General features: G+C 43.4%; 1 long non-coding RNA gene across 1 annotated transcript; it reads left to right on the top strand.

Annotated features, from left to right (window-relative positions):
* Positions 1–5,750: 5,750 nt before the first annotated feature.
* Positions 5,751–6,563, top strand: LOC311257152. The gene is made up of 3 exons (XR_014622588.1): positions 5,751–5,809; positions 6,035–6,222; positions 6,359–6,563. It is a non-coding gene; the product is annotated as an uncharacterized lncRNA (long non-coding RNA).
* Positions 6,564–7,238: the final 675 nt, after the last annotated feature.

Here is a 7,238-nt window from a genome sequence, read left to right on the forward strand (position 1 = left end):
AAACTGAGACATTTAAACAGAATCACTGCCATAAACAAAACCCAACAGAGTTCCGGCAGCGTGCAGCAGACAACCTCTGAGCTCTGACACAAGTACAGATTTAAATGCCTTTGTTTGCTTAGTTGACTGAGATACTGTGGAGATACTGAACATTGACACATTCTAGTTCTGGATCACTGCAGCCTACAGTCCAACTGTGACAAACCTGATATGATCTAGAAGTTGAATCAGAATGATGTTCAGAGAGAAGCAGTAAAGAGGAGAAACACTGTGTTTCATACTGACTGATGTTGCACTGGCTGCGTCTGAGGTGAAGCTAAGCCTCCAAGCTTGACCAGAACTGGGTGAGTCTGGATGACTACATCTCCATGGTAACTAAGGTCAGTCAACCTGTTTTATGAAACAGAACTTCTGTTTGCCTGGTTGGTTTAACTGGGAATCTTCTTTAACAAAACACCCCTCAGGTGCAGTTCAGTAGAAGAGCTCAGCAGGTCTTCTGGATCCCACTGAAGACCACGGTGGCCAGATGGAGACATGGTCTGCACAGGACGAAGAAGAGACGGCTCAAACGCAGAGTATAAAACAGTACGATATGTAATAAAGCGCAGTGGGAACTGATGCCCTGCACAAATTTAAAGAACATATTACTCTCTCACCTCCACATCTGCAGTGTGTGAACCTGAACTGATTTCAGGCCTGAAAACATTAACAAAACAATTGTAAAAATCTGCCACCTTCAAACAATGTCATCAGGTGAGACTGAAGCCACAGATCCTCTGAATAACAGATTCAGTCTCATCATTTATACATTCCAAGGGTTAACACATATTTCTCATGAACTGACTTACATCCAAATGTCCTCTTCTCAGTCTTGCATGGGGGAATTTAATTGTGCTGTTAGGCTCCAAGTACAGTTTGCACTAACATTAAAAATGACATGGACATCATCATTAACAGACTCATGAATAACAGGACAGTGAATTTAAAAAGGTAGTTATTAAGTAACTAAAAGCTCGGCCTCATACAACCCTTAAAATACACTTCCCTGATAAGGTAACATTGTTTGAAATGTCTTCTAATCCTTCCACTGCCAGTTCAAACTGAACACTTTAGTTTACGTTAACCAGCCGTTTGTTAACGAGCTGACTGAGCACCAATACAAAGTGTGACATACACTAAGCTAAACCTGATGCAGCCTAATACAACAGTCCTGTAATAGAGGTTATAATACTAGGTGTTGATAACTTAATGATCATTTTGGAGCTGGTGTTTCTGTCATGTTTAAGTTTAATCAACTCAACAATAACAAAGTATAATCTTCATGAAGGGATGATTTATAAGCAAACTATATATAAGCAAGAATAATAAAAATAGAATAAAAATATAAGAAATGTTCATTCTACTAGAAATATATCTATATATACAGTGTAATAAATGATGCTACATTTGAAATATGGGTTATTGCACATTAGAGAGAAACAAAGCGTCCAGAGTCGTCCTGCTACCACAGAGCGTCTTACACTCAGAGAGGAGCTGAACAGTTTGATGGCCACAGGCAGGAATGATTTCCTGTGGCGCTCTGTGGTGCATCTTGGCGGATCAGTCTAGTGCTGAATGTACTCCTGTGGCTGACCACCACGTCATGGAGTGGATGAGAGCCATTGGCCAAGATGACATGTAACTTGGACAGCATCCTCCTCTCTGACACCACCGTCAGAGAGTCCAGCTCCACTCCCACAACGTCACTGGCCTTGCGGATCAGTCTGTTCAGTCTTTTTGCGTCCGCTACCCTCAGCCTGCTGCCCCAGCACACAACAGCATAGAGTATAGCACTGGCCACCACAGACTCATAAACCATCCTGAGCATAGTCTGGCAGATGTTGAATGACCTCAATCGTCTCAGAAAATAGAGACGACTCTGTCCCTTCCTGTAGAGGGCGTTAGTGTTCTTTATCCAGTCCAGTTTATTATCAATGTGGACTCCCGGATACTTATAATCCTCCACAATGTCCACACAGACCCCCTGGATGGAATCAGGGGTCAACAGCACCTTGGTCCTCCTCAGGTCCACAACCAGTTCCTTGGTCTTTGTCAGGTTGAGCTGTAGATGGTTCAGCTCACACCATGTGACAAAGTTGTCCACAGTAGTCCTGTACTCATCCTCAGCACCTTCACTGATACATCCAAATATTGCTGAGTTATCCGAGACCAGAGAGATGACAGGTCTCTGTGCAGTAGTTGAAGTCTGTGGTGTAGAGGGTGAAGAAGAAGGGAGAGAGGACAGTCCCCTGTGGAGCCCCGGTGTTGCTGACCACTATCTGATACACAGTGTTGTAAGCGCCAAGTGCACTTACTTTGGTCTGCCAGTCAATAATCCAGGTCACAAGGGGGGAATCCACTTGCATCGCTGTCAGCTTCTCACCCAGTAGAGCCGGCTGGATGGTGTTGAATGCACTGGAGAAATCAAAAAACATGACTCTCACAGTGCTTGCTGGCTTGTCCAGGTGAGCGTAGACACGGTTAAGCAGGTATATGATGGCATCCTCAACTCCAAGTTTGGGATGATAGGCAAACTGTAGGGGGTCCAAGAGTGGTTTGACCAAGCGCCGGAGCTGCTGGACAAGGCAGGACGTCTTCCACATTACAGGGACCCTCTGTAGACTCAGGCTCATGTTGAAGACATGGTGAAGTACCCCACACAGCTGGGGGGCACAGGCTTTGAGCACCCTGGGGCTGACACCATCAGGACCCGCAGCCTTGCCCGAGTGGAGTCCCACCAGCTGTCTCCTAACATGGTCAGCTGTGATGTTCACTGTAGAGGTGACAGGTGGGGAGGGGGAGGTGTAGAGTCATTGGGTTGTAGTGTGTAGTGAGTCTGGAGACCAGGGGACGAGGAGTGAGGAGGGATCTCATAGGAGGATGAAAGGCTGTATGGAGGAGGAGGTGGTAGTTGGCAGACAGCAGTAGGGTTGAGTAAGGCAAGCTAGCGCCACTGAGTTAACATTAAACCTAAAAGAAGAGATCAAGGAGGAACTGACAAAGGGGAGGCGGGTCCGTGTGAGACGACTGAAGGAGACCACTCCCTCACTGCCACCCTCAGAGACAGAGGAAGCGTAAACAACCAATGTAAATTTACCATGTCATCGTTACCAGTACAACTGATACATTGTTGTCATTGGCTGCTGTGTTCACCACCGCAAAGTAAAGTTTGAACAACAGAACAGATCTCAAAACTACGGTGTCCTGTGGGGGACAAACATTAGGCAGTGCAACTGTGACACCTATTGGCTCATTCAGACTACAGCCTATAGTATATATGTGGGAGCCCCCCCTTCATATGTAGGAACATTATAGGAATGATCCAGGCAGCAGTGTGTCTCTAGGATCCTCTCGCTCTTCTGTGACTACACGTTGCTACTTGTCACTTTGACCATGAAGTTGCTTAGTCTTGCTTAATTCCTGGATGTCTGTGTGATCGTGATTATGTGATTTGATCCAATAGACACTCAATTGAGTCAATATAGCCTAATATTTCTGTTTGACATAACTTATGACTACACCATATACATTTTATTAAAAAAGGCATCTATTAGTTTCTGACTCTGGGAAAGTGCGAATAACAGTAAACTACTGTATCTGAACTATCTCTGTAACCAATTAACACACATTTAGGCTATTCTATGTGATCTCCTTCTGATAACAATGTAATAACTAATGTAACATTTTTTCACTTCCATTCACTGAGCTTCCCCTGAAACAGTTTGGAGCCCGTCTGGTGAGGCCCGCCTCACACTATGAAAACCTCTGCTATAGAGAATATAGGCTACAATATAGTATAGAAAATACAAAATACATAGAAGGCTCGAATATAGAAAAAACATGTCGTCTATAAACCATTTGTGTACTGCAATGTCTTTTTGCATTTCTGACCACATGCATAACAATATCAGGTGATAATATCAGGCTCCAATCACAGTATTAATCTATCAAATAACCATATGTTACGGGGGCGGGACTAGATAAGCATTTGCTTCTCCCGCTTTCCCTTTCGGCCATGTGTACTATATGATTTTAACTTAGATGATATGTGATGATGATTGTCTAACTAACATGCCCGAAATAAACAAATAAATAAATAAATAAATATGTTGATTTGACATTACTCTGTTTGGTTTGTTTGTATGTATGTAAGTCTTGTATTACACTGTAGAAAGTCGACCTCTTGGCTTCTTCTGCACTCTGCCCAACCCCGAGCAAAACATGTAGAGAGCATACCCCATCAGATAGTCTTCTGATGGGGTATGCTCATGATGATGATGATGATGGTGATGATGATGGTGATGATGATGATGATGATGACGATGGTGATGATGATGGTGATGATGATGATGATGATGATGATGGTGATGATCATGACAATGATGATGATGATGATGACGATGATGATGACGATGACGATGACGATGGTGATGGTGATGATGATGGTGATGAGGATGGTGAAGATGATGACGATGATGATGGTGATGGTGATGGTGATGATGATGGTGATGGTGATGATGGATATGTAGTGTATCATGACAACTGACGGGCTACCGCTGAAAAAAATGTGATCCTCTGAAAGAGATTATTGGGCCATGAAATCATTATGTTCCCAAAGTAACTGTGTTCTTACTGTTCTTCAGTTCATCGTGTGATGTGAAATTTTCTTACATCGTATGCCACATTAGCACAGGTCGGGGGTGGAACAAGTACCACATACAATCCTGATTTGGTTATTCAATGATTTCTGAATATTGACAAACTGTGCAGGTGCACTACTACCTGTCTCTACTATATGTAGCTAGAACTTCCCCTAATATATTTCACTGAATTTTGTTCCTTCTGTTACAGGTTGGAGAAGCAGGAGAAGCAGGAGAAGATCAGAGCAGCAGTGGAGGTTGAGAATAAAACACTGTGTGCTCTAAACACAGAGCTGCAGCAACATCTGCTGAAAACACTCAACTCCACATCACCAGCAGAGTGCAGTGGTGAAGACAGACTTCAGTGGTGAAGACAGATTTCAGTGGTGAAGACAGACTTCAGTGGTGAAGACACTCAGCAGCACACTTAAGCACATAAAATGTAGCTTCTTACTGCCACCACTTCCTTAAATTATGTAATGTAGTGTCATATTATCTGTTTTCTAATCCATAGTCCTCTCACAGTTTCACAACTGATGCTCAATGTTGTATTATGCCCATATTATGACTTCATAGACATTCCTCTACAGTACACTGTACAGTACTGTAGATGTACTAGCTCAGCCAAGCGGTACAAGCCTTTTCTTTACTATAGGGATTTGCTTTGTGTGAGAGGTTCAGCAGCTCCACTAGGCTCAAAGGTGATACTGCCTCCACTGTCGGCGTGATCCTGCCCTTTCTTAGCAACAGCTAATCCTCAAATTCAAATGTCAGCAAACTGCTGTTGACAGGTGATTGGGGAAGCCTATCAGTCTTGTTGGAGTGCTTTAGCTGTGATCTTTGAACAAAGTTTGTATAATCTTTGTGTCATGTTTTTCATCATCTCTCATATTTGTGATATATTGGTTCTCTTTCTGTACCACTGAGCCCAAAGAAGAACTTACAAAGTAAGTGCAACAAAAATGTTACTCACAGATTCTTGAAAATAGGCCCGTATTTGCTGTTATAAGTGAAATTGTGAAAGTTGAGGCCCTGATGTAAGTGGGCCTGTTTACATGATGCTCTATATAGTTGCAGAGTCTGGCAGTGACAATGAGGTGGAACCATCTGTATCTCCAAAAGGAGACAAGGTACAATATTTGTCCTGTTTACAGTATATGTATGCATTGCTACTACAAGTATAGCTGCAAAAACTAAACTACTAAAAATATAGTATACAGAACTAAAAAAGACCTCTGCATCTGTGTATTGGTTAATATAAGATCCCGGACTACACTTGAAGTGTTTCTGTGTTTCTTTTGTATGCATATGAACTATCTAATACCTTGATTATTTCTGTTTTGGATTTTTGTCAGATTCACTTGGGAGGAGAAGTTCGACTTCACAGAGAGGTCTGGTCCAGGATCCAGAGTAACACCAGGGACTCCGTGTTGGTGAAGGAGTTGGCAGTGATAATCTTGGGGAAAGGAGCCTTACATGGGAGGAGCACCCACAAAGACCACCAGGCAGCTGTTATCCCCTCACAAACTCCACACACTGAAAGGTATAGTATTCTTGGCAGCAGTAGTAATGTGGTCTTTGTGGGATGTCAAGGACTGGCTTATTAGATACGGAGTATTCAAGTTTTCTTTGTTCTTGTGTGACAGAAGCGTCACTGTTTATCTGTGCATTTTTTTCAGTCTGCTTCAGGGAGAGGCTTGTCAACAGGACTTTGGAGGAGACAGAGTTGCAGGTCTGATGAGGAAAGGCTGGATGATACATCACAGAAAAACTCATGGACATAAACAAACAGAAGAAACAAACCTTAAAGAGTGAGAATGTGAACGAGTTGGCTCAGCTGTCAGGCCTGTTCTCCTGGACTTGTTTTATTGTGTTGTTTTCTGTTCAGCACTTTGGCCAGCTGTTGTTATTTTAATAAATACATTTGGACTGTATTTTTGGGGGACATTGTTATTGTGTCCTTCTTAATTTACTGTTACTGTTACCTTACCTAACCTTACATTGTGTTTATTTTCATAGTAACTAGCATACATGACATAAAGACACATTGTAATATTTTCATGTGCTCTGACTTTTATCATCATATCAACATCCAATGTGGTTGTTCAGCATACCAGCATCCCACCCCGGTGACCAGCATCCCACCCCGGTGACCAGCATCCCTCCCCGGTGACCAGCATCCCACCCCGGTGACCAGCATCCCAACCCGGTGACCAGCAACCCATCCTCAACATCTAGCACTTTATCCCATGCTTGGGGTGAAGTGCTAGATGTTGAGGGTGGGACGCTGGTCTATGCTGGTTTTTCCAGCAGGGCAGCAAGGTTCAGCAAGGTGGTCCAATTATTATGAAGTCCAGCAGGGGGCAGCAGAGTCTGTGTGTGTGTTTGTGTGTGTGTGTGTGTGTGTGTGTGTGTGTGTGTGTGTGTGTGTGTGTATGCATGCGTGTGTATGCATGTGTATGCGTGTGTGTGTGTGTATGCGTGTGTGTGTGTGTGTGTGTGTCAGGGAATGTGCAGCAGCTACAGATGTCTGCAGAGCCTCCGGGTCACGACCCTGAT

This window comes from Pagrus pagrus, assembly GCF_965226575.1.
Source record: "Pagrus pagrus genome assembly, chromosome: 5".
NCBI classification, from domain to species: domain Eukaryota; kingdom Metazoa; phylum Chordata; class Actinopteri; order Spariformes; family Sparidae; genus Pagrus; species Pagrus pagrus.